Genomic DNA, 12,105 nt, shown 5'->3' on the forward strand with positions numbered 1-12,105 from the left:
AAGTACCTATATAAGCTTAATTCAGTTTGTACTGCTGATATCTTAGACACCATTAAGAATCTCATTATGACTTCTTATAAACACCAAGGGAGAAAGTTTCTGTTTTTCAGAAAGGTTAAGTTAGGATTTCATAAATATAATTAATAACTCAGAGCCCGAGTGTCCCTCACATTACAAGTAACATACTTGTTAATGACATTCAGCCAGTAACAGTATAGGTAGTGGAATGAATAGGAAGTTTGAAGAGGAAGTGTGAAAAATAGACTGAAGACAGTGTGATGTTGATGGTAATCATTATGCTTCTTTTCAGAGAAGATGAAGAACTCTCTGCTCGCAGCTATCTTTTTATTTGCAACAGGTGAGTTTTCATTTGCTGCATAACTTGCTACTGTTTATAAATAGTAAAAATTCTTAACATTACTCAAAGGTAAGGCTGTATGACCAAAATCATGACCGAATTAAGTTCTCTGGGCAGGAGAAATAACAACCAGTAACATTTTTTCCTATGTCTTGTTAAATGATTCCTTTTTATTCCCCAGATTCCTGCAAATGCTTAAACTCGGATTTTCCAATTTGCAAGCAGCTTCCAGGTGGGTAAATATTTCTCACGTAATACCTACTTAATCGCAAAAATGAACGTCATTGTTGAAGGAAACCTGCCAGCTGAAATTATTTCGGTGCGAAACATTGGCGGGGGGCTTTTTGGCGTGCAGAAGCTGCGAATTTCTGACCCAGCACCCGCCCCAGGGCTGCAGGCGCAGGGTCCGGCGCCGTGCCTGGTGCCGAGGGGCCGCCTAGCGCCCCCAAGCGCGGGCGCGCTGCGGGCTCCCCCGCCCCGCCGCCAGCGCAGGGGCTCCCCGCCGCTCCCGCTCCCTTTTCGTTAAGCTGCTGAGACCACCTCGCACTGGCTGCAAACGTTAGGCAAAAAGATTTTATCTGAAAAGAAACGTTTGCAGATTTCTGAAGGGAAAAACCGCCCAAGACAGCATAGACATATCTGTCTGTATGATGGTAGAGCATTTTCTGCTATGTAGAGGTAATCGGCAAGCTGTGAATAAATCCTATATAGTGTACAGTCTCTGGACAAATTACCATGATTTCAAAAGACAATAAAATCTGTAATGTTTATGTGTGACAATTATTTATGCTTTAGATTTAATTCATAAATTACTGTTAATGGCAAAAAGGAGCAGTCCAACACGTTTCAATAGACGGTATTACACAGCAGCTGGTGGTCATCTGATGTACTTCATGCTGAATTTATTGTAGGCAGAAATGTCCTACTTGCTAAGAGCCACAGCAGGGAAGACAGGTTTTTGAGTACACAGTGGCACTGGATGAGACCTCATCAGGAGGACTATATTTTTCTGAAATTAGCCATGGATAATTTTCTAGTCCTTGCTATTAGCCCATCAGACTAAATTCTACTAAAGCATTACTAAGAACACCAGGTAAATGAGAAGAAAACCAAAAAGTTCTAGAGTGAAAAAATTAAGCACCTTTTCGGGGGGGGTGTTGTTTTGGTTTGATTTGTTTTGGTTTTTTAAGAAGAAACTGTATTGTGATGTTTTTAGAACAGGGAACTTTTTTTTCTTTGCTTGCATAGCTCTTAGAGTGCAGTATTGGTACAAGACCAGTACTATTATAGGACTTGAAAGAACTAATAATACACATGTTCTTTAAGGGGAAGCGCTACAATAAAACTAAAAAGGAATAGGATAAAATTGAATGTGCATGTGGACACTAATACCCACAAATAGGACAAGTGAAAAACCAGTGTGTAACGTTCATTATGTTCAGCTGGAGAATGTAACATAGGACTTGAGCATATTGGTGGCAGGGTGGTGTGTTGGTTGAGCTAATACACTATTCCCACACGTAAAATCTATGATTTTTGCTTTGTCTGTTCTAATACTGTCTCATAGAGAAAGCTGGTGGGTGGGGATGTGTGTGTAAGATCAAGAACATGAATCATAGAATCATTAAGGTTGGAAAAGACCTCTAAGATCGAGTCCAACCATCAACCCAACACCACTATGTCCACTAAACCATGTCCCTAAGTGCCTCATCTACACGCCTTTTAAATACTTCCAGGGATGGGGACTCAACCACTTCCCTGGGCAGCCTGTTCCAATGTTTAACCACTCTTTCAGTAAAGAAATTTTTCCTCACGTCCAATCTAAACCTCCCCTGGCGCAACTTGAGGCCGTTTCCTCTCGTCCTATCGCTTGTTACTTGGGAGAAGAGACCGACACCCACCTCGCTACAACCTCCTTTCAGGTAGTTGTAGAGAGCGATGAGGTCTCCCCTCAGCCTCCTTTTCTCCAGGCTAAACAGTCCCAGTTCCCTCAGCCGCTCCTCATAAGACTTGTTCTCCAGACCCCTCACCAGCCTCGTTGCCCTTCTCTGGACACACTCCAGCACCTCAATGTCCTTCTTGTAGTGAGGGGCCCAAAACTGAACACAGTATTCGAGGTGCGGCCTCACCAGGGCCGAGTACAGGGGCACGATCACTTCCCGAGTCCTGCTGGCCACACTATTTCTGATACAGGCCAGGATGCTATTGGCCTTCTTGGCCGCCTGGGCACACTGCCGGCTCATGTTCAGCTGGCTGTCGACCAACACCCCCCAGGTCCTTTTCCGACAGGCAGCTTTCCAGCCACTCTTCCCCAAGCCTGTAGCGTTGCATGGGGTTGTTGTGGCCGAAGTGCAGGACCCGGCACTTGGCCTTGTTGAATCTCATACAGTTGGCCTTGGCCCATCGATCCAGCCTGTCCAGATCCCTCTGCAGAGCCTTCCTACCCTCGAGCAGATCAACGCTCCCGCCCAACTTGGTGTCGTCTGCGACAATACAAGCCCCTACTCTTCTATAAGCAGAGACAGGTCTGCAACACTGTGGTCACCACTTGCATCTCAGTTAATAGAAATGATTTGGGGAAGAAGTTAGTAGAAGAGTGAAAATGTTTCCTCCTCATCAGTTTCTCCAGAACTGTTATTTCAAATAGTTTCAGGAGCAGTATGTTACAAACATATTGACATAAAGTGTTACAGCAGTGTGCTGGTGTGCTCTCCCCTCCCCGCCCCTGCGTAAGCAATGACCACCAGTGGGGGTCGTGATGGCTGCACCTAGCTTATGCTGGACTTTGGGGATGGATGGCAACATAGTAGCCAAGGGCTGCCTGGAGCAGTGAGTCAAATGACTTGCTGGTATGCAATATGACTATAAGTCAATCATCTTACTCTATAAATAGCAGACAGCCCAGGGCCCGTTGAGCTCTCCTGCATGGCAGCGGGCTGCACAGCAGGATCTCCCCTTGAGTAGGGGCACCTCTCAAGGTAACTCCTCGAGGTTGAGAGATTCCTTGCCACAACAGATCCTCGGTAAGTGACTAATAGCATGCTAAACTTTGAAATCTTAGCTAAGTGATATAAAGGATTGATTGTGTATATATAATCCTTTAGACATAAACTGTTAACCAAGTCTGGGACTAGGATTGGATCCAGCCGCACCTAGACTCCTCTCTGAGAAGGAGTTTAGAAAGCAAGGGGGTCCTTTCTGAACCTCATGACTCAACGGGAGGGTCTCCCTGACAGTTTTGTCTGACCCTGTCCTCTATGCAGTAAATAATCAAGTGTACCTTGCCATCGAATCTTGTTAAACCACTGTCACATTTACCATTGAACTTTGTTAACTCACTGTTTTCTATCAATGAAGTGTATTGTTGCTTCTCTCTTACAAGTGAAGTACAGTCTCACTCCATCCATGACAAGCAGTTCCAAAAAGGTTTTGTTTTCAGGTGTTTCTTTAAAGCAAACAAAAAAAAAGAAACACCAAGTAAATGAAAGGCTTAATTCAGAGTAAAAGAGGAGGAGAATGCAAGAGCAGTTGCTGCTTTCCCCAGTTGTTAGAGCACCATGTCCATGGTGCAGGTGGCCAAGATTTGGTTTGGTGGTCGGACTAGGAAAGCAAAGAATTCAGTGATTATTCACATTGCCGTAGAAACAAGGAAGACCTGATCTCCACCTTCCCAAAAGGAAGCTGCACACACCTAAACTGATGTAGCATAACTTCATTAGAAAAGCACATTTCTTTTGGTAGGAGAAAGGTGTCATGGGGTGGGGGTCTTAAACTCTGAGCTACACTCATCTGACACTTTTTTGTCCAAGTCAGTTTTAACTTAAATGTACAGCTACCATCTGAATGATGAAAGGAATACCAAGGATACTTTGTAACTCAGATTATAGGAAGAAATAGCTCTGAATGAGGAAAAGAGGAGGACTGATCTTTTATCTCATAACCTTGGTTATGATACCATAATCATGCTGTAACACCAACTCCAGAGATACACATATTTACTTATCAAATAGCAAAACATTTCTTATTCAAGATTGATAGGCCTATTGGTAACTTGTTAAACCTATTAGATATAAAGAACACGTTACTCTACTCATGAAGAAAAATTCATTTTTATCACCTTAAGTATCCTGTACCTGTTGAGATCCTTATCTACTTTTCTGAAGAGGGAAAAAAAAACAAACCCTGTGTCTTTTTTTTAAAAGTGTGGGTGGTACTTGAGACATCATGGCTGATTCTTCTGAACTAATAGTTCAGACAATAAGACACAAAGCAAAAGGAGAACAGTCATATTTTATCACTACAGTTTCCAATAAGAGATTTCTGAAATACTGAAATAAGCTTAACCACTAGAGACTAAAAAACCACTAGAGCACCACGCAGCCACTCGCTCACTCCCCCCACCCCCAGTGGGATGGGGGAGAGAATTGGAAGAGTACAAGTGAGAAAAACTCGTCGGTTGAGATAAAAACAGTTTAATAATTGAAATAAAATGATAATAAGAATAATATAATAATATAATAATAATAATACACAAAGCAAGTGATGCACAATGCAATTGCTCACCACCCGCCGACCGATGCCCAGCCAGTCCCCGAGCAGCGGCCCCCCCAGCCAGCTTTCCCCACTTTATCTACTGAGCATGACGTCACATGGTATGGAATGTCCCTTTGGCCAGTTTGGCTGTGCCCCCCTCCTAGCTTCTTGTGCACCTGCAGCCTTCTCAGTTGGTAGAGCATGGGGAAGCTGAAAAGTCCTTGGCTAGTGTAAGCATTACCTAGCAACAACTAAACCATCGGTGTGTTATCAACATTGTTCTCATCCTAAATCCAAAACACAGCACTGTACCAGCTACTAGGAAGGAAATTAACTCTATCCCTGCCGAAACCAGGACAAGTTCCTTTAAGAATGTCATCAGGTTTTAATTTCTCTTCAGCTGAAAAACCTATATGTTCAATTGCAAAAAAACCCCATATTTTTCTTACCAAAAATTAAGCACAAGTCATTTTGTATATAAACTTATGCTCCTCCTGCTTTGTAATGTGATCTTTATGAAGCTGGTAGTATAAGCAGCATATTGTTTTTCTCTAGCAATAGTGCATTATTCTGAATTCCAGATAGAGATGACTGGTGGTTTTGGAGTAATTCTGGAGTTTAGTCAATGAGTTCTACCACTGATAATTAGCCCTACGCTGTAGTGTATAATGCTTTGCAAGAAACTCCCCAGTAATTCTTGCCAGTTGGAAATTATGGAAATATCACATTGGCCCTTGGTATTACTCACTAAAACGCAGTCCCTCTCTCCTTTTTTTTCCCCCACTTAATTGCATGGAATTAATTTCTAAGATGTTTCACAAGGTTGTGTGTGGTCTATGAAACCCTCAGTTCTGGCCTATACTTTCAAAAACGTCTACAAATTTGTGTTTAACAGTCAATAAGCTGTTCCAGGCAAAGCTGTTGCCAATTCCAGTTTATAATCCTGCAGGTGAACAGGGCCTCCCTTTCATACAAGGCAGATACTCCTGGTTCTCCAGGATTCCCAAGTCATAGCGACTCCCCTGGGGGAAGCAGTTTGCTCCCCAGATCTGGAGTAACCCACCAGAAGCCAATGCTTTGTACAGATTTCAGCAAGCAATTGAGTGGTGGCACACAGCTCCTGTTCCCAGCCTGCTGCACTTGCAAAAACACTGAGGCAAGACAGGCACTATCTGTCAGATGGGGATGGTGTGAAACCAGAACAGAGCTGGGAGATAAAAATCTAAGGTCTCTTAGGGTAGAGGTGCACAGTAATTTTGTCATCTGTTTTAGGGAGATTACCTTGCAATAGCTTTCCTCAAAATTACCAAAGCAGAGGGTCAAAAGCTAGAAATGCTTCCTTGTATACGTGCAATTTGTTTCTGCAATTTTTGTGCCAAAGAATGCAGTAGTGTTTCCAGTAGTATAAAAGATATTCCATTCAGAATTGAGAAAAAAAAAAAACCAAAAAAACCCAAAAAACCCACCCAGAAAACACAATTTAAGCTTTAAATAAGTACAGAGGCAAGCAGCAAGCAAGATGTCACTATTATAGGAAAGAAACACAGTTCAAAGGTGTAACAACACCAAGGTTGTAGGAAACACCATGGGAAACATTTCAGCACTATGTTGTTTGGTACATGGCACCATAAAATACAGGAAGAATTATCCAGTTTTACGTTCATGTAGGAAAACTAGGTTTTACTTGGAAACATTAGGACTGATAAGGTTTAATCTTTCTAAATGTCTCTGCCCCTTGTTCTAAACATTAGTGAACTACCTGCCTTGAGAGTAAACCTGGCATAAGGACTCACACAGCTAGTTCTTACTTTGTTGCACAAAAGAGTATAGCCTGTTTTGTATTCATTTTTTATTCATTCATATTCAGTCTCATGCTCTACCGACTGAGCTAGCCGGGCAGCAATATCTTGCCACAATGCGGCAGCCCAGATGGGTTTGCCTCTGCGCTGCCAGTTGCTCTGCTTCCATTGCTGCAACCACCCCCACAGGGCATTTGCCACCATCCATGAGTCAGTATAGAGATAGAGCACTGGCCTCTGGCAGAAAGCACCAGGGGAGACTCGAGGTCGACCCCTAGGGTTTTGGAGTCGGGGATACAGAGGATCCGAGGCCCGCTATACTCCAACTGAAAAAGAGATATTAGCAGCATATGAAGGGGATCAGGCTGCTAAGATTGAAGTGGCTCAGGTGGATCTGGACTGGCAACATAAGGGTGAATTATTTCTAGCTCGGTGGGCCCATGACACCTCAGGTCACCAAGGAAGAGATGCAACATACAGATGGGCTCGTGATCGAGGGGTGGACTTGACCATGGACACTATTGCGCAGGTTATCCATGAATGTGAAACATGTGCTGCAATCAAGCAAGCCAAACGGTTAAAGCCTTTTTGGTATGGAGGACGATGGTTGAAATATAAATATGGGGAGGCCTGGCAGATCGATTATATCACACTCCCACAAACCCGCCAAGGCAAGCGCCACGTGCTTACAATGGTGGAGGCAACCACCGGATGGCTGGAAACATATCCCGTGCCCCATGCCACTGCCCGGAACACTATCCTGGGCCTTGAAAAGCAAGTCCTATGGCGACATGGCACCCCAGAAAGAATTGAGTCAGACAATGGGACTCATTTCCGAAACAACCTCATAGACACCTGGGCCAAAGAGCATGGCATTGAGTGGGTGTATCACATCCCCTATCATGCACCAGCTTCTGGGAAAATTGAACGATACAATGGACTGTTAAAGACTACGCTGAGAGCAATGGGTGGCAGGACATTCAAACATTGGGATACACATTTAGCAAAGGCCACCTGGTTAGTCAACACTCGGGGATCTGCCAATCGAGCAGGCCCTGCCCAGTCAGAACTTTTACGTACTGTAGATGGGAATAAAGTCCCTGTAGTGCACATAAGAACTATGCTGGGGAAGACAGTTTGGGTTATTCCTGCCTCGGGCAGAGGCAGACCCATCCATGGGATTGCTTTTGCTCAAGGACCTGGGTGCACTTGGTGGATAATGCGGAAGGATGGGGAAGTCCGATGTGTGCCTCAAGGGGATTTGATTTTGGGTGAGAATAGCCAATGATCTGAATTATGTGATGTTAAGTACTAATTATAGTTATAATAGTTATACTAATAATACACAGATATACTAATAATACTAATAATATTATATGCCATACTAATGTTATGATAATAAGAATCACCCAGACTAATGAAGAATAACTTCAGTGAAACCAAGCAAAGCACAGTGATGATGGTACCAGAACTGACTTCAACATGAAACAATCCAACACCACATACCATCTCCATTTTTCCTGCCCTGAAAGATTATTATGACAGATGGAGCCTGAAGTCATGGACTAAATGAACTCACCGAACATTTTAGAGGGATGGCCCACAGATGAAGGGAATGATATCTGTGTATGTGTGTATATATATATATAAAAGGGGGTGGTGATTAATGAAAATGTACTGGAAAATGTGAGACTTGAGCATGACGCAGATGGTATAGAATAAGGGGTGGATATTGTCCTGGTTTCGGCAGGGATAGAGTTAATTTCCTTTCTAGTAGCTGGTACAGTGTTTTGGATTTAGGATGAGAACAAAGTTGATAACACACCGGTGTTTTAGTTGTTGCTAGGTAATGCTTACACTAGCCAAGGACTTTTCAGCTTCCCATGCTCTACTGACTGAGAAGGCTGGAGGTGCACAAGAAGCTGGGAGGGGGCACAGCCAAACTGGCCAAAGGGACATTCCATACCATGTGACGTCATGCTCAGTACATAAACTGGGGAAAGCTGGCCGGGGGGGCCGCTGCTCGGGGACTGGCTGGGCATCGGTCAGCGGGTGGTGAGCAATTGTACTGTGCATCACTTGTTTTGTGTATTATTATTATTATTATTATCATATTATTATTATCATTTTATTTCAATTATTAAACTGTTTTTATCTCAACCCACGAGTCTTTCTAACTTGTGCTCTTCCAATTCTCTCCCCCATCCCACCGGGGTTGTGGGGGGAGTGAGTGAGCGGCTGCGTGGTGCTTAATTGCTGACTGAGATTAAACCACGACAGATTCTCATAGTCACCTTGCACCTGTTAACAGTAAATAGTTGCCTGTGATGGGTCGTTTCCAGTCCACATGTTTTCATCTTGCAGACTGGGACAATGAATTGATATGCTACAAAGAATTAAGTGAGGATCTAACCTGTACCTGGCTGCCAGTACCCAGTGCTCCAAATACTATTAATTATACCATATTCTTAAAATGGTAAGTATAAAAGTCATTTCAGAAAATGAAAAGCTGTCATTGCTGTTCAGCATGATTCCTACCTGCCTGAGTTTTGTTCCGATATATTTCATCACACTGTACGTTGTTACACAATACTGGTCAAAATCTTTCCTCACATCTCATCAATGCCTATTGATTTGGTAAGAGCTGCACCTTCTAAAGTGCGAGGAGGATGTAAGATTGGCAAGCACACACAGTGCCGAGCAGAAACTTAGGTTAGGTTAAGCAGGCAAAGCCTACTGTCTAATTTGAGGAAGAGTGGCTTACCACTTCCTAGGTTCATGAGGGATGATTGGCAAAGCTCCTTAGGAGTTGCCTAATTGGTTGGCACTCCTTTGCCCATTGGTTGGTTAAAAAAAAAAAAAAAAGCCAGTTGCTGTCTGCATTACAAAAGGGATTTTCCTCATTTTATATCTACATATTTGGGACCTCCCATGAGATTAAGGGTATGTTTTGAAAGAGAGAACTGAGATCAGAAGACACTATCTTTGCCATGAGGCCATGTCATGGGGTACATAGGGTACAACACTGTATGCTGTTGGCAAATTCTGATACTTCTTGCTGATTATTTTGCCACATAACACACCACTCTGCATTAAAAAAAGAGCTGTGATTAGGAGCATCTCCTAAAGCTAAGGAAACGTCACTACACTGGGAAATTCCCCAGGGCGATCTTCTGCACATTGCAGAGGAGCAAAGCAACCACCTCAGGGCTGTGGTTACTCCCCCCATTACCTTCAATATTTTCCCACTGGAGGTAGCAGCAGGTGCCGACTTGCAATAAGCACCAAACCCCACTGCATTTGCTGTCTTGCCTCTTGGATCTTCCAGGAGCCCTGATTTCTTGGAAGGGGAGAAGCACCTGTGGAATGGCTCTGCTTCTATAGAGATGCTATCAGCTGAAGTATTTGTAAGCTAGTTGCTCTTAGAGTCCTCAGCCAAACTCAGACTGTGCTGTTCCTAAGTGTGGTGGGTTGACCCTGGCTGGATGCCAGGTACCCACCAAGCCGCTCTATCACTCCCCCTCCTCAACTGGACAGGGGAGAAAAATATGATGAAAGTCTCATGGGTCGAGATAAGGACAGGGAGATCACTCACCAATTACCGTCACAGGCAAAAGAGACTCAACTGAGGGACATTAATTTAATTTACAGCCAATCAAATCAGAGTAGGGTAATGAGAAATAAAACCCAATCTTAATGTTCCACCCACCCCTCCCTTCTTCCCAGGCTCAACTTCACTCCTGATTTCTCTACTTCCTCCTCCCCCAAGCGGCGCAGGGGGACGGGGAATGGGGGTTGCAGTCAGTTCATCACACGTTGTCTCTGCTGCTCCTTCCTCCTCACACTCTTCCCCTGCTCCAGCGTGGGGTCCCTCCCATGGGAGACAGTCCTCCACGAACTTCTCCAACGTGGGTCCTTCCCATGGGCTGCAGTCCTCCATGAACTTCTCCAACGTGGGTCCTTTCCACAGGGTACAGTCCTTCAGGAATGGACTGCTCCAGCATGGGTCCCCCACGAGGTCACAAGCCTTGCCAGCAAACCTGCTCCAGCACAGGCTCCTCTCTCCACGGGGTCACAGGTCCTGCCAGGAGCCTGCTCCAGCGCGGGCTCTCCACAGGGTCACAGCCTCCTTCAGGGCACATCCACCTGCTCTGGCGTGGGGTCCTCCACGGGCTGCAGGTGGATATCTGCTCCACCATGGACCTCCATGGGCTGCAGGGGGACAGCCTGCCTCACCATGGTCTTCACCACAGGCTGCAGGGGAATCTCTGCTCTGGCGCCTGGAGCACCTCCCCCCACTCCTTTTTCACTGACCTTGGTGTCTGCAGGGTTGTTTCTCTGACATATTCTCACTCCTCTCTCTTCTTGCTGCTGTTGCGCAGCATTTTTTTTCCCCTTCTTAAATATGTTATCACAGAGGTGCTACCACCATCGCTGATTGGCTCAGCTTTGGCCAGCAGCAGGTCCGTCTTGGAGCCATCTGGCACTGGCTCTATCAGACATAGGGGAAGCTTCTAGCAGCTTCTCACAGAAGCCACCCCTGTAGCCCCCCTGTTACCAAAACCTTGCCACGCAAACTCAATACAGTGATGCTCCTTGTACCCACAACTTACTTTTTTCCTTGATATATGAGTCTTGGAAAAGCCACCTGCTATTTATGTGTTAATCGCATGATTGGTGTTCCAAGCTCATATGCATTGATGCTCACCATGTCACTCTGTTCCTTTGTGGGTTTCCAGAGAACAGACTGGAACTAGAGAAGTTCTTGGCCTGGTTACAGCTTAGGCCTTTACCTCCTTTGGAGCCTGAACCAAACTACCACTAGTTTGGTCAAGGAGTTGAGTGCATCCGTCGCAGAAGCCATTAAGAAATTCTGGAAATGTTTCTACAATTCACGATTATAGGTACTCTTGACATTTTGATTTTGCCTTTCAGACTCACTCAGAATAGCACCTGCATAGAAAAAGGGTCTTCCTGAAATCAGTAGAAGCATTCACAAAAGAAAGGCAAGAGGAACAACCCTATTCTGTTGATACCATAAAGATTTAGCAATTATTTATCTTCAGTTTTTTTGAAGTCTTTCAGTGTTCAGTATTCTGAGCCGTCTTTTATTTTTTATGAAACACACCTGACAGACAATTACCAAAGCTTTCCTGCTTCTCCTGTATTTATAAGATTTGCATGTTCCCCATTTTAGGGAAGTGCTTGACACCATCTAACATAAATACTCATCAAATCACAAACCAATTGATAATAAAATGGGACCTGCCTGCAACTCCTACACAATATGAACTGAGATACAGAGAAGCACTCACAGAATCCACTCTGTGGACACTGGTAAGTACTTCCAGATGACAATCGCTTGAGAAAATGAGGTGCCTTACTATCAGCTCAGCAGTAAATAGCACGTATGGC

General features: G+C 44.3%; 1 pseudogene; it reads left to right on the forward strand.

Annotated features, from left to right (window-relative positions):
- Nucleotides 1–315: 315 nt before the first annotated feature.
- Nucleotides 316–12,105, forward strand: part of LOC143172236 (interleukin-31 receptor subunit alpha-like) — a 49,994-nt pseudogene continuing 38,204 nt past the window's right edge.

Source organism: Aptenodytes patagonicus, chromosome W (genome assembly GCF_965638725.1).
Source record: "Aptenodytes patagonicus chromosome W, bAptPat1.pri.cur, whole genome shotgun sequence".
NCBI lineage: Eukaryota > Metazoa > Chordata > Aves > Sphenisciformes > Spheniscidae > Aptenodytes > Aptenodytes patagonicus.